We start from the raw sequence: 25,976 nt of genomic DNA on the forward strand, positions 1-25,976 counted from the left end.
CCTTGGAGTAGAGAACTCATGCCTATATCCTTTTTCTTGGTTTTGAAATTCTCCACCATGATCACTTCTAATTGTTTTAATCGTTGTTGATTTTTCATTTTCAGTTCTTCTACAAAAAGAAACAAAAACATCTATGGTTTGATCCTTATTTTTCAAAAAGAAGGTCCATGTATATCTAGTAAAATCATCAATGATCACTAAACAGTATCTACTCCCATTCAATGAAATAACATTACTGCAATCAAACAAATCCATATGCAATAAGTCTAAAGCAGTAGATGTACTTACAGCGCTTTTACCTTTATGAGCCGCTTTTGTTTGCTTACCCTTTTAACATGCATCACATAATTTTGTCTTTTGATACTTGATGCTTGGTAAGTCTCGCACTAATCCTTTGTTGACCAGCTTTCGAATATTCTTCATGTTTACGTGGGCCAATCTTCTATGCCACAACCATGATTCTTCTTCTTTTGACATGAGACACTTAGCAGAGGCATTAGTAGAACTTTTAAAGGATACTTGGTAAATGTTATCTACCCTTGTGCCTACTAGTACCGTGTCAAGTGTGTCAATGTGTTTGACCAGACATTGACTTGAATGAAACTCAATTGTGTAACCCGTATCACACAATTGGCTGACACTTAGGAGATTAAAAGTCATCCCCTTGACTAGAAGGACATTTTTGATTTGGAGACATTCGGATATTTGAATATCTCCAACTCCTATAACCTTAAGGCTGCCATTATTACCAAAGGACACATTACCTCTATTTTTGTTTTGAAGGGTAGTAAAAAGTGACTTGTCCCCGGTCATATGCTTGGAGCATCCACTATCAACAAACCAAGTTGAGAGATGCTCCCCCTTGACAAATGCCTACAAGACACGAAAGATTGATGTTTTAAGTACCCAAATCTTGGGACCTAATGCATCTACAATGAAAGACCTAGGAACACATGCCTTGGTCACACCCTTCCTAGTCTCATGAACCCTAGAAGCATGTGATCTATGAAATTGGGTTCTAGACACTAAGGAAATGAAACTAGACTCCTTAGGTTGGTATCCTAATCCAGCCTTGTTGTAGACCGCCCTTTGGGCATTTAGAATCATATCTAAGGTCTTAGAGCTAGTTGAGAATTTTTCAAGCATTTTCTTGAGTTTCTCAACTTCACTCTTTAGGGCACTATTTTCATCCTCAAGAAGCTCTTGATGAAGGTCATCAACCTCATCTTCCCTAAGAGTCTTCAAGTGTTCTACTTCTTCTTTTAATAATTTGATTTCAGTTTTTGATTTCTTAAGCAGTGTAGATAAGTGAGCAATAGTCTTATAGCATTTTTCTAAATGTGGAGAGGTTACCTCTTCATCATCCGAAGATGATGAAGCCGCGGCTGATGTATCACTTCCGGAGTCCGATTCCTCCCTCGCCATGAGTGCTAATTGACGAGTGCTTCTCTCCTTCTCTTCCTCCGATGAGCTTGAGGAGGATTCATCCCAAGAAGCTTTGAGAGCTTTCTTCTTCTTGGCCCTTTCTTCCTTCTTCTTGAGTTTTGGACACTCGCTCCGATAGTGTCCTTTCTTGCTACACTCATAACAAGTAACGTTAGTCTTATCAATATTTTGATCAATAGACTTATCTTTCCCTTTGTATCTTCGGCTCCTTCTCATGATTCTTCTCACGAAGTTGGCCATCTCGCTTGATGATGATCCTCCTTCATCATCGGACTCGGAGGAGGATGAGGATGTAGGAATTTCTTTCTCCTTCTTCTTTTCTTTCTTCCTTCTTCCATCCTTGCTCTTTTCTCCTGCAACTAAAGCAATGCCTTTCTCTTTTTGACCCTTGTTAGCGAGTTCATGAAGTTCCATTTCACAAAAGAATTCATCTAACTTAACAATTGAAAGGTCCTTGGAGACCTTGTAGGCATCTACCATAGATGACCACAAGGCATTCCTTGTAAAGGCTTTGAGAGCGTACCTTACGAGATCGCGATTTTCTACGCGTTCATCCATGGAATGAAGACCATTGATGATCTCCTTGAACCTTCCGTGTAGTTCACTTACCGTTTCGTTCTCCTTCATGGTGAGATTTTGTAGTTGGTTTAGGAACAAGTCTCTCTTGGCGATTCGAGAGTCTCGAGTTCCTTCTTGGAGCTCGATGAGCTTGTTCCACAAATCCTTTGCACTCACGAATAGACCTACCTTGACAAGCTGATCTTTGGCTATTCCACATTGTAGTGTGACCACCGCCTTGGCATCGGCTTGTCCTTTGCGAGTTTGCTCGGCGGACCACCTTGACGACTCTAGTTCCTTACCTTCTTCATCCTTCGGAGGTGTGAAACCTTCCTTGACCGAGAACCACATGGAGATGTCGGTCTTGAGATAATACTCCATACGACTCTTCCAATATTGGAAATCCGCTCCATCGAAGTAAGGTGGGCGATTGGTACTAAAACCTTCCTTCATAGCCATCTTCTTGCTCTTTTTGGTGTTAATCTGGATGAAGAGCACCTTGCTCTGATACCACTTGTTAGGACCTTCGGATGGCTAGAGAGGGGGGGGGGGGTGTGAATAGCCTCCTTTAAAAATCCAATCAATTTCCTCACAAGAGTTTGTTAGCACAGCGGAAATAAGTAAAATGAAAACTGATGCAAGGAAAAGAACAAACCACCACTAACAAAACGATGTACGAGGTTCGGGGATAACTTGCCCCTACTCCTCGGCGTGTCCGTAAGGTGGACGATCCCTTGATCTTTCGGTAGATCACACCCCGGACAAAATCTGGCTAAGTGTTTCTCCTTCTCGGTGGAGTAACCTCTCCACAAAAGTCACAGAATAGATTTGAAAACAAAGCACAATGACTTACAGAGTTTTGTGGCTAATGGAATGAGCAAATGAAACTTACAGCCACGAAGCAAAACGCACGCAAAGACAGAAGGAAGTCTTCAGTCAAGAGCTCAACAACACAGCCTCTTGATCGACAGAGAGTTTTTCCAGAACCTTTGCAAACCTCTCTTCTTCCTTCTTCTTATTCTACTTTCTCACTGTCCCGAATCACTGTCACCTGTGTCGAATCGCTGCAACCAACTCAGGCGTCGCCAATCACTCTTCCTTCTCATCTGGTTCTCTGAACTCACACCAATACCATCCATGGTCTTCACTGGTGTCTCTGAGCTTGAACCAATGAGCAAGAGTCCAACTGATCGCGGCCAGTGAACGTTGAAGCCTGAATCGCATCACTTGCAGTGAAATACAACATAAAGGGCACTTGTTCTTATTCTTCTGATGGAGCTTCATTTGAAATTAACCAATGGCACGATACCTGCAACCTGTAACTTAAAAATCTCACAGCAGATGATTTGATCAGGTGAATCAGAAGTGAATCAGAAATATCAGAGAAGCAGCAGAAACAAATGACATGTTGTGGATCGGTCAACGGATCGATCCATAGCTCGATCGATCGGGACTCATCCTCGATCGGGAAAGAGTCTCGATCGGCGCTGGACCGATCAGCATGGGTGGATCGGTCCACGCACCGATCCCCTATCGCTTTGAGTCCCGGCCTTTCCGATCGCTTTTTCGATCGGGACCGATCAGATAACCCATGAGAATGCTTCAGGTTACCGATCGTTCCCGGCCGATCGAGATAACCCAAGACTTTCGTAGGGTCACCGATCGTCACGAGACCGATCAGTGACTCATATCATCGATCGGTCCGCCACCAATCCGGACAACGGATCATCGGATCGGTCAACAGACCGATCCAATGTCCTTGTGTTAGTTTTAGAGCCTCTCAGCCCTAAACCCTAACGTCTTCCTGGTCCAGAGAACGAGCTACCAAGCCCTCTCTGACCTAGTCCGGAGAACGAGCTGCCGAGCCCTCTCCAACTTTGTCCGGTTCAGAGAACAAGCTACCGAGCCCTCTCTGACCTAGTCCGGAGAACGAGCTACCGAGCCTCTCCGACTTCGTCCGGTCCAGAGAACGAGCTACCGAGCCCTCTCTAACCTAGTCCGGAGAACGAGCTACCGAGCCCTCTCCAACTTCGTCTGGTCCAGAGAATGAGCTACCGAGCCCTCTCTGACCTAGTCCGGAGAACGAGCTGCCGAGTGTTGGTTGCTACTCGGAAAACCTAGAGGTTTCACTGTACAAAAATTTTGTACAAGGGTCTGAACCTTTTCCTAGCTACCATGTGTTCTTTTAAATTAAATTTTGGATCGCCTGCGGAACTTAACATGTTTGATCCAAAACTTAATCTATTCGTTCTTTTAGGTTTTGACTTGGGTCTCCTGCGGAACTTAACACGTTCGATCCAAATCACCTTAAGTTATTAATTCCATTAAATATTAATTTCCATAATTGGTTCCCAGTACTGACGTGGCGAGGCACATGACCTTCTTGGATATGGGAGCAACCACCACCGACTAGACAAAACCTTTTATGGAAAGCTAATATTTAATTTCCTAAAATAACTTTAGGTTAACCGAAAAGAACAATCAAATCACAAGGCAAAAAAAAAAAAACAAAAGAACACAACATCGAAAAACATATTCGAAATACTAGAATCGCATGCCTCTTGTATTTGGTATTATTTCCAAAAATAACTAGTATGATGCGGAAAGAAAAATTACTAGTTATACCTTTTAGAAAGACCTCTTGATCTTCTACCGTATTCCTCTTCTAACCTCGGACGTTGTGTGGGCAACGATCTTCCGAGATGAGAACCACCAAGCACCTTCTTCTTCCTTGCAAATTTCAGCCATCAAAACTTCTTCTAGGATGAAGAGGTTCGGCCACCACCACCATGCTCCAAGGGATGCTAGAAAAGAGGCTTCTTTTCTCTCCTTCTTAGATCCGGCCACCAAAGCTATCTCCACCATGAGAAAGTTTCGGCCACACAAAGGAGAGGAGAGAAAACAAAGGGCCGGCCACACCCAAGGAAGAAAAGAGGAAGAAAAATAGAATAGAGTCGTTAGCATTGAAGCCTCCTCTACCTCCTCTTTTATAATCCTTGGTCTTGGCAAATAAGGAAATTTAATTAAAAACTTCCTTAATTCTTTTGCCATGAAAAGGAAAAATTTATTTAATTAAAAACAATTTTCCTTTTCTCAATTTCAATGGCCGGCCACAACAATAAACTTCCAAGCAAATAAAATTTTAAACACCAATTAAAACTTCCTTATTTGCTTCCGGAAATTTATAAAATTTCTCCAATAATTTTATCCCTTCATGATTGGTTTATAAAAAGGAAATTCAATAAATTAAAATCTTTCTTTTTAACATGTGGATAAAAAGAAAGTTATCTCTAAAAAATTAAAATCTCTTTTAATCTACAAATAAGGAAAGATATCAAATCTTTTCTTAATTTTTTGTAGAAACTTATAAAAGAGAATATTTAATTTTAAACTCTCTTTTAAATCATGAACATGATTAAAAATGAAAGTTTTCTTAAAATTTAAAATCCTCCTTTAATCAACAAATAAGGAAAGATTTCAAATTTTAAACTTTCTTTTAAACATGTAGATGATTTACAAATAAGGAAAGTCTTTACCAAAAATTAAAACCATCCTTTTAAACTACAAATAAGGAAAGAGATTAATCTCTTCTCTTAATCTTTTGTAGAAAACTATAAAAGGAAAATTTTAATTTTTAAAATCATGATATCCACATAAGAAATAAAAAATCCTTTTTAATATTCTAGTGGCCGGCCAGCTAAGTTTGGGACCCAAGCTTTGGCCGGCCACCTACATGGCTCATCCACTTGGTCTTGGCCGGCCCTAGCTTGGGTTCCAAGCTAGCTTGACCGGCCCCATTGGATGGGTAAGAAGGTGGGTATAAATCTCTATATACTAGAGGCTACGATAGGGACCGAGAGGAGGAATTGGTTTTGGTCTCCCGATGAAATTAAGCATCCCGTGTTCGCCCCGAACACACAACTTAATTTCATCAATAATAATTCATTCCACTAAAGAACTATTATTGAACTACCGCACCAATCCCAAATTACATTTTGGGCTCCTTCTTATTATGAGTGTGTTAGTCTCCCTATGTTTAAGATAACAAATGTCCACTGATTAAGTAAGTTACTGACAACTCACTTAATTAATATCTAGCTCCAAGAGTAGTACCACTCAACTTCATCGTCATGTTGGACTAAGTCCACCTGCAGGGTTTAACATGACAATCCTTATGAGCTCCTCTTGGGGACATTCTCAACCTAGATTACTAGGACACAGTTTCCTTCTATAATCAACAACACACACTATAAGTGATATCATTTCCCAACTTATCGGGCTTATTGATTCATCGAACTAAATCTCACCCATTGATAAATTAAAGAAATAAATATCAAATATATGTGCTTGTTATTATATTAGGATTAAGAGCACACACTTCCATAATAACTGAGGTCTTTGTCCCTTTATAAAGTCAGTATAAAAGAAACGACCTCTAATGGTCCTACTCAATATACTCTTAGTGTACTAGTGTAATTATATAGTTAAGATAAACTAACACCTAATTACACTACGACCTTCCAATGGTTTGTTCCTTTCCATCATGGTCGTGAGCTACTGTTTATAATTTATAAGGTACTGATAACATGATCTTCTGTGTGTGACACCACACACCATGTTATCTACAATATAAATTAATTGAACAACTACATTTATCACAAATGTAGATATTTGACCAATGTGATTCTTATTTCTAGCTAAATGTTTATACCAAAAGCTAGGCTTTTAGTATACACTCTAACACCGAGCCCTCTCCGACTTCGTCTGGTCCAGAGAACGAGCTACCGAGCCCTCTTTGACCTAGTCCGGAGAACGAGCTGCCAAGCCCTCTCCGACTTCGTCCGGTCTAGAGAACGAGCTACTGAGCCCTCTCTGACCTAGTCCGGAGAACGAGCTGCCGAGCCCTCTCCGACTTCGTCCGATCCAGAGAACGAGCTATCGAGCGTGCCAAGTATCCGTACTTGGACTTTTCCTCTCAACATGATCAACCTTGATCATCAATCAGTCTGAGTTTAATTAATATCTGATACAAACTTAAATCAGTGTCAACATCAAAACAACAGCCAGGTCAGACTGTATCAACAATTCTAACTTATCAATATCTCACTTCGGCACATGTGTTGGACTACCCCATATCCGAATATGACTCAGACTAGGCTTACGCCCATTCCACAATTCCGTGGGAGTAGAGGGTACTGATTTAGAAGGTACCAAGTTCAAAATGTACACCATTGTTTCTAAAACATATCCCCAGAACGAATTTGGTAATTCTGAATAACTCATCATTGATCTAACCATTTCCATAAGTGTCCTATTCCTTTGTTCTGCCACACCATTTTGTTGGGGTGTACCAGGTGCAGACAATTGGGATTGAATCCCAATCTTTGATAAGTAATTCTTAAACTCTCCTGAGAGGTACTCGCCACCACAATCAGACCGTAGTGTCTTGATACTTTTACCGTGACGTTTCTCCACATCAGCCTTGTACTCTTTGAACTTATCAAAGCATTCAGACTTGTGACGTAACAAGTAAATGCACCCATATCTCGAATAGTCATCTATGAAAGAGACAAAATATTCGAAACCAACTCTCGCATGGATAGTCATAGGTCCACACAAATCAGAATGAACCAATTTCAACACATCTTTTGCTCTATACCCCTTGGCCTTAAAAGGTCTCTTTGTCATTTTTCCTTCCAAGCAAGATTCGCAAGTTGGAAAGTTTTCCAACACTAATGAACCCAAGAGTCCATCGGCTATTAGCCTTTGAATCCTACTCAAGTTAATATGACCAAGTCTTAGATGCCAAAGATATGTTTAGTTCATATTTGAAGGTTCCTTTCTCTTATTGGAATTAGAAGATGTGTTATTAATTTCCATTTGTTGCTTTATGGGAGTTATTGGATTTAGAGTGTATAAATTACCAACAAATGTACCAGAATAGATAATTACCCTATTTTTCTTGACAACCACTTTGTCATAAAAAAAACAGTATATCCATCCACAAACTAAAATTAAATTCTTTCTAAAACTTGGTACATAAAGAAAATTTCTCAAAATCAAGGTTCTATTCCTATCAAATGATAAGTAGACGTCTCCCACTATAACAACCACCACTTTCGTAGCATTTCCCATGTAGACGGTTATCTCTCCTTCATATAGTCGACGGGTTTCCTGGAACCCCTGCAATGAATTGCAGACATGATCAGTGGCTCCTGTATCTGCACACCAGGTACTGGTAGATAACACCATTAAACATGTTTCAACTACTAGAGAATAAGATATCCCTTTATTGTTCATTTTCCTATGAGGACAGACCGCCTTCTAATGTCCAGACTGCTTGCAAATGAAGCACTTGCCCTTTGCCTTCTTCACTCCTACTTTTAGTCCAGTACCTAGAGATCAATTCACTTTCTTTGCCGAGCTAGCTTATTTCTTATTCTTCTTTTTGCCATTCGACTTAGAAGTAGAAACATTTTCAGCAAAGTGAATTTGAGAATTATGATGAAATAGCCCTTCTACTGCCTGAAGTTCTGTCAGTAGTTTCGCCAATGAATAAATCCTTTTATTCATATTGTAGTTCAGGTGGAACTGCTCAAAACTTTTGGGTAGTGTTTGAAGAATAATATCGACCTAGGTTTCCCCATCGATTTCAGCTCCAAGGATTTGTATCTCGTTCAAGTAATGGACTAAGTATCAAGTAATGGTATACACTTAGGCGCATTTAATAGATCCCTTACGGGTGCCCTCTCTTTCATGGTGGCTGTCATTAAGTTTCTCATTGCCTCTTATCTAGTAGCCCGATTCTGGTGTCCGAAGAGTTCCTTGAGATTGCTCATCATGTTATAGACAGTTGGCATGTCCTGATGCTGATGTTGCAACACATTTGACATTGAAGCGAAAATGTAACACCGCGCCATCTCATCTGCCTTTTCTCATTTTTTATGATACTCAATCTCCTCTTCACTAGAATCACTATTAGGCACATCAGGGCAGACCTCTAATAGTACAAACTTATAGCCTTCAGCAGTTAGGACAATGCCCAGGTTTCCTTTCCAATATATGTAATTGGGACCAGTAAGTTTGTTCTCTTTCAGAATAATAGCCAGTGGGTTGAAAGTCATCCTAAGAATCACAAAATAGGTTTTGATCAAGAATTTAGAATTTAAAATAATATTGAGTCCTCAAACAATATTATTTAAATTCACCAACACCTCAAAACACCGTAAATTTTATATGCCACTTTAGTGTGGATGCATACAAATTCAAACATTTGTAAGAGGAGGTTTTACCCATTAATTTTATTCTTGTCATCCTAATTTTATGACAAATAAAATTAATAGTTGGTATTCCTTTGGTCACACAAATAATAGCAGTGACTCCGATGGGGAGGATACTATTAAATGCGCCTAAGTGTATACCATTACTTGATACTTAGTCCATTAAATAGGATTGTGCCCCTTCAGTTGGAGAAGATCACACGCTCCTAAATAATTTCCTATAACCATCCATAAAGGAAATTTGATCTAGTGATCCGCAAACAAACTCATCCGATGTGGAGGGAGGTACTCAAAGCCAACGCGTAAGTTTGTTGCATCACTTACAAACCAGTAATGGAGACCGTGGAATTTATTTATAAATCCCTCTCCCACTTAGTTATTTAAGATGAGGATTTTATCATGCACACACACACATCACAACTGTAAAATACCAAAAATAGGATAATATTAATAAGGGAATTTTCCGGAATTTCTGGAAATTTTTCAGGAATTTTTCGGAGTTCGTACAGACGAGTTAACGAGGATAAAAACGGGGCCGGGAAAAAAGCCTGTTTAGGCTACCCCATTTAAGCTAGGAAATGTTTATATTTATATTTCCTTTTTCTTTTATTTCTTTATTTTCTTCGTTTCTTTTCTTTCTCTCTCGCCGTTTCCTTCTCTTCGCCCGCGCCTGCTCTCGCGTGCCCTAACCGGCGCCGCGGCAGTTCCCATCTCCTCGCAATTTAAGCCGTGGAGCATCTCCTTCTTCCTTTTTCCTTCTCCACGCCGTCCCTGTGCTCTTCTCCCTTCCTGCGACACCGAAGTCACCACGGCCGACTCCTCCTTTCCTGCGCGCCGACGCAGATCACAGGCTACTGTGAGCCCTAGCACCGACGCCGCCTCCCGATTTCTCTCCCCTCCTCTGTTCCGATGAGACATCGCCGGCCCCTCTTCTGTGCCGGTGCCCTAGCAAGCCATTGGCGTCGCCCGGAGTAGTGCCGCTCCTCCCTGTGCCGCCTCATTTGTGCTTGTGCTAGCCATCTTCTCGGCCGAGCCTTCTCCACCCGACGGCGCTACCACCTGTAGTACATCGGCAAGGCTTCTTGCTGTGCCCTAGCGCCGGTAGCCGACTTTACCTGTGCCCTAGCACTGTCGCCGGAGTCTTGGATCACCTCCGACCAGTGGAGAGGAAGAAGGTAAGGTGAGTTGGAAAATTTGGGTCATTTCTGGAATTGTTATCTCTGTTTCTTTATCGAAAACTGATCTGACCAGTGGGAAGGAATCTAGTAGGTTATTTCTGTGAATTCTCTTTAGCTCCAACAGCAAACACACTCTGAGACTGTGGATCAAGAAGCGACAATGAGGTGAATTGAGGTAAGATGTAGAGAAAGTTATTTCTTTTGGTTACCGTGTACACTTGATTGGAGCTAGGAAAGGTTAAGCGTAGCATGCTGCTGCACACTTGAATTTATTTTGTTAGGTCGGATATACATATATGTATATATATGGATCTTGATCAATTAAATAAAGGAAGGGTTAAGGTTAACGAAATTAACCCTAATTGATTAGTTGGATTAGAATTTAGTTTGGCTAATTGTTATATTATAGAATTAGCTAAATTAGACCTTTTGTTTGATGCCACAGTACTTTGACGCGAGACGAGCATCTCGACGTCGTATTTGGACCAGATTGGACAATTCGATTGGAGGCGGGTACTTTTGACTTACGTCATTTGATATACATAGTAGTGAATATAACAAGTTGCATTAATTATGTTCTTATTTGTTCCGGTTAATCACTACCAGATAATTGTTACATGATTGATTGATTGCTTGTTTTGCATCTCATGTATTCCTTACCTGTTGATACATGCTTATAGGGGTAGTGATATACCATGCTTCACCATGTTCAGGACCTAGGTTTTATACCTTCTGTGTACCTTTGATTTGATTTGATTCGTTGATTTATGATGCACTTTTATATATATATGGATTAAGTCAGGATATTTTGTGGTTAGTGCCATGCACCATTTGCATGATTGCATGCTGTGCGATAGTCTGCTCCATTATTGTTGAGCACATCGCCAGTTACATGGATCTGCACACACCACCACTCATGGGTTAGTGGTCGATTCAGCAGTGTGTTGCAGAGACTGACTAGGCACCGTTGGTCCGCTCATGGGTAGTGTGACACAACGTGTTATCCGGCAGGGATTCCTCCCCGTCATCGTGTACCGGGAGTTGAGAGCATTGCACTCTCCCATTTATGATTTGGGGTAGGAGGATAGGTGTATTCCGACAGCATCCCGTCCACTCGGTCACTCATCAGGAGCAGTGACGACAGAGTGCACGGTTGTCACAGCCCTACCCACTCGGCCTCACTTTTGTGTGAGATGGTTGACTGGAATCAGGGGTGACCAGGACGCATCATTGGCATCATATGCATGATGCATTTATTGCTTGTGTTTGTGTTTGCTGCATTTATATGCTGCATATTGTTTGGATACCTATGTTTGACATGCATACAGGATTTCCATATCACTCGGACTGTTTGTCCTTATACCCAGGTCCTGGTTAGTACAGTTTCACTCCTGTTTACTTCAGATGCATTTTTATCTTTCTTATATCAGGAGACTGTACGCATGATTAGTGTTAGGTGCTATTTCCCTACTTTGTATATCAGTTGTACCTGCTGAGTGTTGGACTCACCCCGCCTCCATTGTTATTAATCTTCAGGTTGATGTTGTCAGGAGAGACCACGAGGACTTATTGATCTTTTGGTTTTATTCTTTATTAGACTATGTTTTGAACTTGTTATGTTTTCGATTGTTTTACTTATGGATCTTGTATGGATTCTTATCGTTGATGAACTTTGTTGTGGTTTGGATATGTTTTACTCCATGCCTGCCTGGACGGCAAAAGAGGTGAGTTTGTCGGATTTGAGCTTTACGAGTGTAGTGGAGTAGGGTTGATTTCGAGTCAGAGTATTATTCTTCCGTTTACTTGTTATATAAATTGCGTGGAATATCTGTGTATTGTATTTTATTTCTGCTATTATTCCAGCCGCATGTGGCTGAGGTATGTGGATATGTAGAAAGTTTCAGATTGTCCGCCGTACAGGGGAGATGCTGCCGAAATTTCTTCGGACAGGGACTCCTCCGGGGCATGACAATTTATTTGGTATCAGAGCCAGGTTTGCGAGTCAAACTGGACATTTTTGGATTTTCGTTATGGTTATGTGTTCGGATTTTTGTTTTAGATTTATATGGATTTCCGGCGATTTTCTCGTTCGGAATTTTGAGGTTAAATTGGGGACTGGACAGCGACGGAACATCTGCAGACAGCAAATAGGTATGATGTTTATTTTATGATTGTTATATTGGTAGTAATATCTGTAATATAACTTAACATATATGAGGAGATCTACGCGTATTGCGGCGAGACGTGGTGCTGGACGACCACATACGAGGACCACGGGATCTCTAGATATGCCAGAGATGCCTACTGTTGATGAGCCTGTCAATCAGGGACAGACTCAGCATATCGTGGGCGCGTCGGGATCTCAGACCCCGATGGCTCCTATGGAGGTACCTATCTTGGTTATGCCGAGTGTATCTATCCCTACTGTAGTTTCGGTACCATCAGGGGTACCATTGGCGTTTCCGATGTCTGCTCCAGCGCAGCTTACGGCGTATTCAGCACCACCGCCACCTGGACCTACAGTGTACCCGACACCAGTGATACCTGTACCCCCAGTGCCTATAGTAGCAGTAGCTGCTCCACATCCGGTACCATTACCTATTGTACCTACAGCTGCGGCCACCTATGTTCACCCGACAGTACCACCGACGGCATATGCTCCAGTTTATCCAACAGCACCGGGAGCACCTCCTCCGGTTTATTCCGTGGTACCACTTGTAGCACCAGTTCCAGTGGTTCCACTAGTTCCTGCAGCCGTCCCGACACACCTCACTGACATTGCCATGGCACGAGCTAGGATTCTAGTATTAGCAGAGTCGATGAAGACTCGATTCACACTCTTCCGAGGAGACCTTGATCCGAGTATGGCCCTGTCATGGATAGAGACTATGGAGCAGACCTTCTTCTATATGGCTTGCTCCGAGTGGGAGAAAGCAGAGCTGGCTGCTTTCCACTTACGGGATGAGGCTAACGCCTAGTGGATTACTCAGCGTTCCATCATCGGCGAGCAGAACGTTACTTGGGCCAGGTTCATAGAGGCCTTTGAAAGCCGTTTCTTTCCACTATCATATCAGATGGCTCGCCGACAGGATTTCATAATACTGAATTCAACCGGTTGGCTAAGTTTTGTCCAGAGTTAGTTGCGGAGGACAGATCTCGCATGATGCAGTTTATACAGGGACTAGATGGCTATCTGCAAGTAAGGTTTGCCGGTTTAGGGATCGTATCTTACTCAGATGCACTAGATCGAGCTTTGATGATAGAGTTAGCTCAGCAGAGAGCATTTCCAGATAGGAAGAGGAAGCATACGGGTCAGGCTTCTGGACAGATCCAGCAGACATCGGTGACAGGACAGCAGCAGAGTAGTCGCAGTCGGTCAGGTCAGGGTACTTCTGGGGTATCTCGTAGGCCTCAGAAGTCAGGACGGTCTTCTTCAAGATGTTCCCGGTTTTCTCAGCAGAACCGCAACCACCTTCCAGCGATACTCACTATTTCCGATGTGGATCCAGAGATCACCTCACCTCAGCTTGCTCTCTAGGACAGCCAGTTTGCTTTTATTGCAAACTGCCTGGGCACCAGAGCCGAGATTGTCAGCTGAAGGCTCAGCACACGGCTTCCGGAGGGTCAGGTCAGAGGGGATAGTCTAGTCAGTCGGGGGCATATCGAGGAGGGCAGAAAGCCCAATCTTCACATCGTCAGCAGGGGATAGCTTCACCTGCAGCCGTAGCATTTGGCATGCTTGGACAGGAGTACTCCAGTGCTTCCATAGCACCCCAGATTTCTGTTCCAGGACCCTATTATCCGACGTAGGGGCAGTATCAGATGCAGCCTCAGCCTCTAGGCCAGTACCAGACTCAGTCCCAGTCATTGGCACAGTATCAGTCACCGTCCTCTCAGTCTCCTCTGGCACATTATCCAGCACCGCCTCAGTGGCAGGCTTCTGCCCAGCCGCAGCAGCCGCTGGCAGCGTTACCACCTCCTCCTCCGCCAGAGACTGGACGTGTTCATGCGATTACCAGAGAGGATGCGCAGTGAGCCGATGGATCTGTTTTCTGTGGTATGATTTCCATTTATGCATTTTCCACTGATATATTGATTGATACTGGTAGCTGGCATTCTTTTATATCCCGTACCTTTATGCGGGAGATTGGTAGATTTCCTACTGTTAGACTGCAGCGATTGACTGTCTCCCTACCGTCCGGTGATACTTTAGACGTCACCCAGGAGATCAGAGGTTGCCCGTTAGACTTTGGCAACATGATACTTACGGTAGATCTTCTAGTATTGGAGATGGTCGAGTTTGATATCATACTTGGCATAGATTGGCTGTCAGTATATCATGCTACCGTTGATTGCCAGATGAGGGTGGTCACCTTCCGGCCTCCGAACCAACCCTCGTGGAGTTTCACTGGCATCAGAGATGACGGTATCTCGATTATTTCGGCGATTCAGGCGCAGAAGCTGCTGTCTCACGGCTATCACGGTTTCCTATTATCTCTGATTAGTACTGAAGATAGCAGTAGTTCGCAGCTCTCCGACGTTCCTGTGGTCCATGAGTACCCGGATGTATTTCCTGAGGAGCTACCTGGTTTGCCTCCCAGAAGGCCAGTGGAGTTCGCTATTGAGCTGATTCCGTGAACCGCGCCGACATCGAAAGCTCCGTATCGTATGGCACCAAAAGAGTTGAACGAGCTGAAGGTTCAACTCCAGGAGCTTTTAGACAGGGGATTCATTCGCCCTAGTGTTTCTCCATGGGGTTCACCGATATTATTTGTCAAGAAAAAGGACAACACTATGAGGTTATGTATTGACTACAGACAGCTGAATACAGTGACCGTCAGAAATAAATATCCTTTACCACAGATCGAGGATTTGTTTGATCAGCTCAGAGGTACATCAGTGTATTCTAAGATTGATTTGAGATCTGGATATCATCAGTTGAGGGTCAGAGACTCAGATATCCAGAAGACAGCTTTCCGTACCAGATACGGTCATTATGAGTTTTTGGTAATGCCATTTGGGCTTACCAATGCTCCAGTGGTGTTTATGGACTTAATGAACCACATTTTTCTGGAATATCTAGATCAGTTTGTTATCGTTTTCATTGATGACATATTGGTCTATTCGCATTCTGAGGAGGAGCATGCACATCATCTTCGCATAGTCTTGGAGACTCTAAGATGACATCAGCTGTACGCAAAGTTCAGCAAGTGTGCATTCTGGTTATCCTCAGTCGATTTTCTGGGACACGTGGTTTCTTGCAGAGGTATTTCAGTTGATCCTCAGAAGATCGAGGCTGTCACTAGTTGGGAGCAGCCGAAGTCAGTTCAGGAGATCCGCAGTTTTCTGGGATTGGTCGGATATTACCGATGTTTTGTCGAGGGTTTCTCGCGTATTGCTATGCCGCTGACATGCCTTACCAGGAAGGGCGTGAAGTTTACGTGGACAGAGGATTGCGAGACCAGCTTTCAGGAGCTGAAGCGGAGATTAGTGTCGGCTCCAGTTTTGGTTTTACCTTCTGGACTCTTCAGGGTTTGGGCGCTGTTCTGATGCAGCACGGTAGAGTAGTCTCTTATGCTTCCCGTCAGCTGAAGGAGCATGAGAAGAACTACCCAATTCATGACTTGGAGTTAGCTGCCATCATCTTTGCTCTGAAGCTTTGGCGGCATCATTTATACGGTATTACATTTGAGATTCTCACTGATCATAAGAGTCTCAAATATATTTTTACTCAGAAGGAGCTTAATCTCCGACAGAGGAGATGGATGGAATTCCTGAAGGACTACGATTGTACCATTAGCTACCACCCGGGGAAAGCTAATGTGGTTGCAGATGCACTCAGCAGGAAGTCCAGAGGGACTTTAGCTTTCCATCGAGTTTCAGTTACAGACTTGGTTTAGGGTTTCTCCGAGTTAGACCTTGAGGAGCAGGGACCGACAGAGCAGGGTATTCTGTTTACCATGGTTGCTCAATCGTCGATCAGGACGAGGATCCGAGAGGCCCAGGCTGGTGATCAGTATTTGCAGTTCCTTAGCAGTCAGATAGCTTCCGGGCAGCAGACCGAGTTTACACGAGACGAGGAGGGTGTTATATACTTCCGAGGTAGATTATGCGTACCTCAGTCTCATCCGGTCTTACAAGAGCTACTTTAGGAGTCTCACCATTCTTGATTTGCGATCCATCCAGGCGGGACCCGTATGTATCGAGACTTGAGGCGTTCCTATTGGTGGAACGACATGAAGAAAGACATCGCGGATTTCGTAGCTAGATGTCTTGTTTGTCAGCAGGTGAAGACTGAGCACCAGAGACCTGCAGGGTTACTTCAACGGATTCCTATTCCTGAGTGGAAGTGGGATCACATTACCATGACTTTGTGGTAGGGTTGCCGAGGACACGACGAGGCCATGACGCGATTTGGGTAATCGTTATCGATTAACCAAATCCGCACACTTCTTAGCGATCTGGAGGAATGATCCTCTGGATCGATTGGCAGATCTGTATTGTCGGGAGATTATCAGACTACATGGTGTTCCGTTGAGTATCATTTTGGATAGAGATCCACGGTTCACGTCTCGTTTCTGGCAGAGTCTGCAGCAGGCCTTGGGCACACAGATGGACAGTCAGAGCGGACCATTCAGACTTTAGAGGATCTGCTGAGGTCATGTGTTATGGATTTCAGAGGTAGTTGGGAGGACCATCTGCCGTTGGTAGAGTTTACCTATAACAACAGCTTCCATTCGGCTATCCAGATGGCACCGTTTGAGGTGTTGTATGGTAGACCTTGTCGAACACCCGTCCTCTGGGATGAGGTTGGAGAGTCCCAGTTGTTGGGACCTCATAGAGCTCAGCATGATGCAGAGTTGGTCCGTACTATCAAACGGGGATGTCAGAGGCGCAGACCGCTGAAGAGTTATGTTGACGGAGACGACCACTAGAGTTCTCTGTTGGCGATCATGTATTTTGAGTTTCACCCACGAAAGGGTGAAGAGATTTGGCTTGCTAGCTCCGCAGTACATTGGCCCTTTCGAGATATTGGAGAGGATCGGAGCGGTAGCTTACCCTGTCAGGCGTTCACGATGTATTCCACGTATCTATGCTGCGGAGATACGTGCCCGACTCGACGCATGTGCTGGAAGATATTCCAGTTCCATTTCAGCCTGACATTACATATGAGGAGGTTCCGGTACAGATTCTCGACCGGAAAGAGCGTCAGTTGCGGAACAAGACTATCCGGCCGGTTAAAGTCGGATGGTAGCATCATTCGGACGAGGAGGCTACTTGGGAGCTTGAGGATACAATCCGAGCTCGTTATCCCCATCTTTTCACGTGAGGTATGTGATTTAATTTACCATTCAGCATTTATACTTTATATCTGTTGTTAGTACTTGCTGATGGTAGATAATGAAATTTGGGGACCAAATTTTTATTAGTGGGGGAGAATGTAAAATACTGAAAATAGGCGAATATTAATAAGGGAATTTTCCAGAATTTTTGGAACTTTTTCGGGATTTTTTCGGAGTTCGTACAGACGAGTTAACGGGGATAAAAACAGGGCCGGGAAAAAAGCCTGTTTAGGCTACCCCATTTAAGCTAGGAAATGTTTATATTTATATTTCCTTTTTCTTTTATTTCTTTATTTTCTTCGTTTCTTTTCTTTCTCTCTCGCCGTTTCCTTCTCTTCGCCCACGCCTGCTCTCGAGTGCCCTAACCGGCGCCGCGACAGTTCCCATCTCCTCGCAATTTAAGCCGTGGAGCATCTCCTTCTTCCTTTTTCCTTCTCCACGCCGTCCCTGTGCTCTTCTCCCTTCCTGCGACACCGAAGTCACCACCGCCGACTCCTCCTTTCTTGCGCGCCGACGCAGATCGCCGGCTACTGCGAGCCCTAGCGCCGACGTCGCCTCCCAATTTCTCTCCCCTCCTCTGGTCCGACGAGACATCGCCGACCCCTCTTCTATGCCGGTGCCCTAGCAAGCCGTTGGCGTCGCCCGGAGCAGTGCCGCTCCTCCCTCTGCCGCCTCATTTGTGCTTGTGCCCTAGCCATCTTCTCGACCGAGCCTTCTCCACCCGACGGTGCTACTACCTGTAGTACATCGGCGCGGCTTCTTGCTGTGCCCTAGCGCCGGTAGCCGACTTCACCTGTGCCCTAGCACTGTCGCCGAAGTCTTGGATCACCTCCGACTAGTGGAGAGGAAGAAGGTAAGGTGAGTTGGAAAATTTGGGTCATTTCTGGAATTGTTATCTCTATTTCTTGATCGCAAACTGATCTGACCAGTGGGAAGGAATCTAGTAGGTTGTTTCTGTGAATTCTCTTTAGCTCCAGCAGCGAACACACTCTGAGACTGTGGATCAAGAAGCGACAGTGAGGTGAATTGAGGTAAGATGTAGAGAAAGTTATTTCTTTTGGTTACCGTGTACACTTGATTGGAGCTAGGAAAGGTTAAGCGTAGCATGCTGTTGCACACTTGAATTTATTTTGTTAGGTCGGATATACATATATGTATATATATGGATCTTGATCAATTGAATAAAGGAAGGGTTAAGGTTAAAGAAATTAATAATTGATTAGTTGGATTAGAATTTAGTTTGGCTAATTGTTATATTATAGAATTAGCTAAACTAGACCTTTTGTTTGATGCCACAGGACTTTGACGCGAGACGAGCATCTCGACGTCATATTTGGACCAGATTGGACAATTCGATTGGAGGCGGGTACTTTTGACTTATGCCATTTGATATACATAGTAGTGAATATAATAAGTTGCATTAATTATGTTCTTATTTGTTCCGGTTAATCACTACCAGATAATTGTTACATGATTGATTGATTGCTTGTTTTGCATCTCATGTATTCCTTACCTGTTGATACATGCTTATAGGGGTAGTGATATACCATGCTTCACCATGTTCAGGACCTAGGTTTTATACCTTCTGTGTACCTTTGATTTGATTTGATTCGTTGACCTATGATGCACTTTTATATATATATGGATTAGGTCAGGATATTTTGTGGTTAGTGCCATGCACCATTTGCATGATTGCATACTGTGCGATAGTCCGCTCCATTATTGTTGAGCACATCGCCAGTTACATGGATCCACACACACCACCACTCATGGGTTAGTGGTCAATTCAGGCAGAGTGTGTTGCAGCAGAGACTCTGTTAGGCACCGTTGGTCCGCTCATGGGTAGTGTGACACAACGTGTTATCCGGCAGGGATTCCTCCCTGTCATCGTGTACCGGGAGTTGAGAGCATTGCGCTCCCCCATTTATGATTTGGGGTAGGAGGATAGGTGTACTCCAACAGCATCCCGTCCACTCGGTCATTCATCAGGAGCAGTGACGACAGAGTGCACGGTTGTCACAACCCTACCCACTCGGCCTCACTTTTGTGTGAGATGGTTGACTGGCGTCAAGGGTGACCAGGACGCATCATTGGCATCATATGCATGATGCATTTATTGCTTGTGTTTGTGTTTGCTGCATTTATATACTGCATATTGTTTGGATACCTATGTTTGACATGCATACAGGATTTCCATATCACTCGGACTGTTTGTCCTTATACCCAGGTACTGGTTAGTACAGTTTCACTCCTGTTTACTTCAGATGCATTTTTATCTTTCTTATATCAGGAGACTGTACGCATGATTAGTGCTAGATGTTATTTCCCTACTTTGTATATCAGTTGTACCTACTGAGTGTTGGACTCACCCCGCCTCCATTGTTATTAATTTTCAGGTTGATGCTGTCAGGAGAGAGTTCCAGTTGCTAGTCCCCTGCAGACCACAAGGACTTATTGATCTTTTGGTTTTATTCTTTATTAGACTATGTTTTGAACTTGTTATGTTTTGGATTGTTTTACTTATGGATCTTGTATGGATTATTATCGTTGATGGACTTTGTTGTGGTTTGGATATGTTTTACTCCATGCCTGCCTGGACGACAGAAGAGGTGAGTTTGTCGGATTTGAGCTTTATGAGTGTAGTGGAGTAGGGTTGATTTCGAGTCAGAGTATTATTCTTCCGTTTACTTGTTATATAAACTGCGTGGAATATCTGTGTATTGTATTTTATTTCTGCTATTATTCCAGCCGAATGTGGCTGAGGTATGTGGATATGTAGAAAGTTTCAGATTGTCCGCTGTACAGGGGAGATGCTGCCGAAATTTCTTCGGACAGAGACTCTTCCGGGGCGTGACAACAACAAATAAAAGCAATAAATATGGAAAAATAATTTTCCAACTATTATGGCCTTTTTCCATCACTGTCCTTCGTGTGCTGCCAACCAGTAGCTGTCATCTTTAGCCACCGCCATCGGGTCTAGTTGTCGCATCTATCCTGCTTCTTTTTCCACTGCGCCTCTGGTCCTCAAATAGTACCACGCCTGTAAGGATACGATCTGCGACTAAAATAAAATTTTACATATTTCGGTTCTATATTCCATAAAGGAATGTACATAGAGTCTAGATCGAACAATAATGTAAAATCCTAAAACTAATACAGCTCCTGCTGTATTTAATAAATACAATCATGCACACATATAAAATGCCCTCGACATGTCTGAGGGTTCAATCACACACAATCACAATAGGCCATAATAGTTGGAGCTTGCAACCACAGAGTTAATTTATTTGTACATCCTACTATTATCCTCCCTAAAATATGTATGGTATGTGCAAAATTAAACTAAAACCAAACATACAGAGGTTAAAACCTAGCTCTGATAAAAATTATTGGTTGCTACTCGGAATACCGTCCTAGCTCCCCTGTACAAAAATTTGTACAAGCATAGAACTATCCTAGCTACCCATGTGTTCTATTAAAGTTAAATTTGGATTGCAAACGATGCTTAACATTATTAATCGAAATTTTCCTTTAGAAGTTAAACTTGGATTGGGAACGAAACTTAACATTATTACTCCAAGTTCAACCGATGTGATCTTCCTAAGTTAAACCATATTATAGAAGTTATCAAATATCTATTTCTAAGATTGGCTTCCAGGTTAAACATGGAGAGGCAATAGGCTTTCTTGGATATGAGATCATCCACCACTTCCTAGACAAAGCCTTATAGAGAAATTGGATATTTAACTTCTTACAGTAAACTAGGTTTAACTATAGAGACCTCAAGAGAAACACATTATCGAAACATGAAATCGAAAAATAAAATCGATAACAAAAATGATAACTTAAAACCGATAACCTCTTGTGTTTGGTTTTACAAGATCTATACAAAAGGATGAACTAGTCATGATGCAGAAACTAATAACTAGTTATACCTTTCATAGCTTATAGACCTCTTGATCTTCTATTGTATTTCTCTCTCCTTCTCTTGAACATCGTGTGGGCGATGATCTTCCAAGAGGTAGTCCACCCAAGCTTCTTCCAAAGCTTCCAAGATCCGACCACCAACTATTCTCCAAGGGATGCCAGACAAGAGAGCTTCCTTCTCTTCTTCTTCTCCTTCAAGCAACCGGCCACCAAGAGATCACCACCAATTGATGCCGCTGGCCTCTAAGAGAGAAAACAAAAGGAGAGAAGAGAAAGAGCAAAGGTCAGCCACCAAGGAATAATAGAGAGGAATCAAAGATGTGTTATTGGGTGAGGCACCACTACAACAAAATTGTTAAAAGACAACACCACAAAGACAACGGTTTTAGAAGGAACTGTTGTTAATTTGGTAAAAGACAACAGTTTTTGACAAAACCGTTGTCTTTGAGCGCCTAAAAAAAATAAAAGACAACAGTTTGTAAAAACTGTTGTTGTTGAACGACTTTTTGTAAAATCAACAATGTTGGGTTCTTCGGGCCGCGAAAACCGCTTTTTCGCGTCGCGAAAACCCCGAGTCACCCAAAGCCGTAGATCCGTGCAAAGATTCGTAAACAAAAACTTTTCGAAAAACCTTTTCTTGTACGAGTTTGTAAAACTTTAGATCTACACTAGATGAGAGTTATACCTTCGAAGCGAAGCCCTTCGCGTTCCCGCTCATCCAAGAAGTTGCCGGATCTCTAGACCGTCAAGTGTCGGTCCTCTAGAAGTATCCACACGGACACGTAGGTGGAGAAAACCTCACACAAAGGTGTGCTAGCACCTTGGTGAGATTCGGCCAAGCAAGGAGGAGAGGGAGAGGGAGAGCTTGAGAGGAAGAAGGAGGAAGAATCACCACACTTGAATGAAAATGAATTCAAATTCATTCACAAAGTGGCCGGCCACTTTCATCTTGTGTAACTCCCCATGAAATGCAATTAATGTGAAGTTAATAAGAAAATGGCTTTGTAACTTCCATGAGGTGGCACCCATGATGATGTGGAATATCATTATTGGTCCACCTAATGCCAACTCACCAATGAGGTGGCAAAAGGTCAAGTCAAAATTGACCTTTGGACTTCCTTCTCAAGTCAAGTCAAACTTGACCCAATCTCTACCATGGTTGATCTAATCTAACCATTTGATTCGAGTCAACTTAATATAATGAATCTAATTCATTAAATTAAATTAATTCAATGAGTCAAAATCTAAATTAGACTCATTGAACACATGAATCAACATGAGTCGAACTCAAGTTAGCCCAATTAGGATTACTCTTAATCCAATTTGATTCATCAAATGAATCTAATCCTCTTGGTTCATCATATGAACCTAATCTCCATCTAATTGTCCTAAGTGTGTGACCCTATAGGTTCTTGTAATGTTGGCAATGCCCTAAACCCATTTAGGAGCATAAGTGATGAGCAGTATCTAGCAACACATCATTACTACCCAAGTTACAAGAATGTCGAGATCCGACATCACCTTGTGACTACCAATTGTGACTACTCACAAAATAATGACAAGTGTCCTTCTATCCTAGACATCTAGATTGATCAATGTGAGGCATAGACCGTGTCATCCTCTAATCAATCTAAATCTTGAACTCCAAGTAGACTCACTCGATCAAATGAGCTCAACATCTAATGTTGACTCATTTGGGCATGGCCATGCACTTAGTGGTCTCACTCTATCAAGAATACCGATGTCGCTCCCGTCATATGGGAGGGATAGATCCCATCTACATCACTCACATCCCTCTACATAATTCGTTATATACCCAGTAATCGCCTTTATAGTCCACCCAGTTACGGGTGACGTTTGATGAAACCAAAGTACATAACTCCTTATGTAGGGATCCATGGTGACTTCAGGTCTAAGGACTAATAGTCATACTAATAGGCACATGAGAAAGTATATGACACTCATATAACGATCCATGATACTTTCTCATGGCGGGTCATTCAATATACATTCTCTAATGCATACCCATGTGTTAGCTTGATATCTCTATATCCATGACTTGTGAGATCAAGTCATCGAGCTGACCTACATGCTATTCTTATTGTATTAACATTGTCCCTGAATGCTAATACTCGACTAGGAATGATTTAGAGTAGTGTTCCTTATATCATCTCACTATCGATTCAACTAATCGATTGATATAGGTATGAACCTTCTACTCAAGGACGCTATTATACTTAGTCTATTTGGCACTAATATAAATAAGTATAATAACCAAACAAATGCCTTTATTAATATAAAAGAATATGATATACATGAGTCCATACAATCATCAAATGATTGGTTCTAGGGCTCTAACTAACAAACAACACCTTTTACAATAGTTTTCTAAAACTGTTGTCTTTAAGTGGTTTTATAGGGGTCAAAGACAACAGTTTATTAAACTATTGTCTTTGACTTTATTTATTCGCCGTTTTTCTCATTCGCCGTTTTTGTTGTAGCAATGGTTTGCTTCCCTCTCTCCGAAAATTTTTTTGCGCCCTATTTTCCCCCCTTAGCCTATCCAAACCCTAAACCATCATACGATCTTCATACGGCTCTCCTCATACGATCTTGGCGAGTGTGGAAGTATGCCCCTCTTTTAAAACGCGAGGTAGGAGCGTGGGTGGTTGCTGCTACTTGTGCAGATTGCTGGGTGGAGGTGGCGATGGAAGCGGAGGCGACCTCCTCGATCTTGGGTTCTCTCCGCCTTGGGGGGTCTTCTCCATGATCGCCTTCCAAGTTGCTTCCATAGAGTCATTCTCCTCCGAGCTCTCCGCCTCCTTGTCCAATGGATCGCTGTCAGAATCTGGATCTAGGAGTTTAGGCGTTGCCGGCGTAGGTCGGGGCGAGAGAGGGACGACTTGAGCAGCGGGAGGAGGAGGGGCACTCTCGAAAGACTTGATCTTCACGGCTGTGGTGGTGCTTTTGGTCGGAGAGCTTCCATATGATGAGGACGATGAGATGGATGACGATGAAGAGATACGGCGGCGAGAGGCAGGAGCAGAGGGGAGGGGGCAGGACGGCGCCGGAGGAGACGTACCAGCTCTAGCTAGCTCTGGCGCTTCGGCTCTGCTCCGAGGCGGCTTGCGCGGAGGACCCTAATTTCTTGGACGCTGCAGATCAGATGGTGCTGCCGGAACGTGCTGCTCCTACTTCCTTGTCCCATCGATTCTGGGTTTGGAGACAGTTTCATCCTCTCTGTACAATCTGAACCGGGCGGCGCAAGTGGCCTTCCCCGACGAAGCGATACTGGCGAGAGCTAAGAGCTTCTCCTATGCCTTCTTGCGAGAGAAACAAGCTACACACCAGCTGCTCGACAAATGGATCATCACCAAGGATTTGCCCGGGGAGGTAATTGTCCAACTAAAATAGATAAATTTCAGTTTCTACTTGTGTCGAATTAGTACCATATCCTAGTTTGATCAACGGAGCAGGTGGAGTATGCTCTGGATTTCCCCTGGTACGCGAGCCTGCCTCGCGTTGAGGCAAGACTCTACTTGGAGCAGTATGGAGGGGGAAGTGATATTTGGATTGGCAAGACTCTCTACAGGTAAGCTCATCTACTGATCGCAGTTCCTTACTTTAAGCTATCTACTTACTAAACTTGTTTACTTAACTGAATGATTAACTGAAAGAGTGATATGGCAGGATGCCTCTGGTAAACAATGATATGTATTTGGAGTTGGCTAAGTTTGACTTTAACCATTGCCAAGCTCACCATCAGCTGGAGTGGCTCTATCTTCAAAAGCATGTCAAATATTTCTTATTCTAATTAAGACCTGCATTGGTTCAGTGTTGTACAAGTAGTCAACCTATTCAAATTTCAATTGTGTGGTTCCACTCAAGGTGGTACGAGGAGGCAGGCCTTGGATGGCATGGTGTGAGCAGAAGAACCCTGTTGGAGGACTTCTTCTTAGCAGCCTCTTGCATATTCGAACCCGAACGCAAGACTGAGAGGTTGGGTTGGGTTCGAACCCTGGTTTTCTCGAAGGCCATTTCAGCTTACTTTGGCAGGGACTCATGCACTGATACTATGAGACAAGCACTGATACTGAACTTCCTCAATGCTGATGACTGCTACAGCAATGAGCATGGCACCAACAGGTCAGTGCTAGACACCATCCCATTCAAATTTAAGAATCGAAAACTCTCGAAACAGGTCAGTGCTAGGCACCAACATTTCAGCCTACTGTTCTGTCCGA

Source organism: Zingiber officinale, chromosome 3A (genome assembly GCF_018446385.1).
Source record: "Zingiber officinale cultivar Zhangliang chromosome 3A, Zo_v1.1, whole genome shotgun sequence".
In the NCBI taxonomy this organism is placed as follows: Eukaryota; Viridiplantae; Streptophyta; class Magnoliopsida; order Zingiberales; family Zingiberaceae; genus Zingiber; species Zingiber officinale.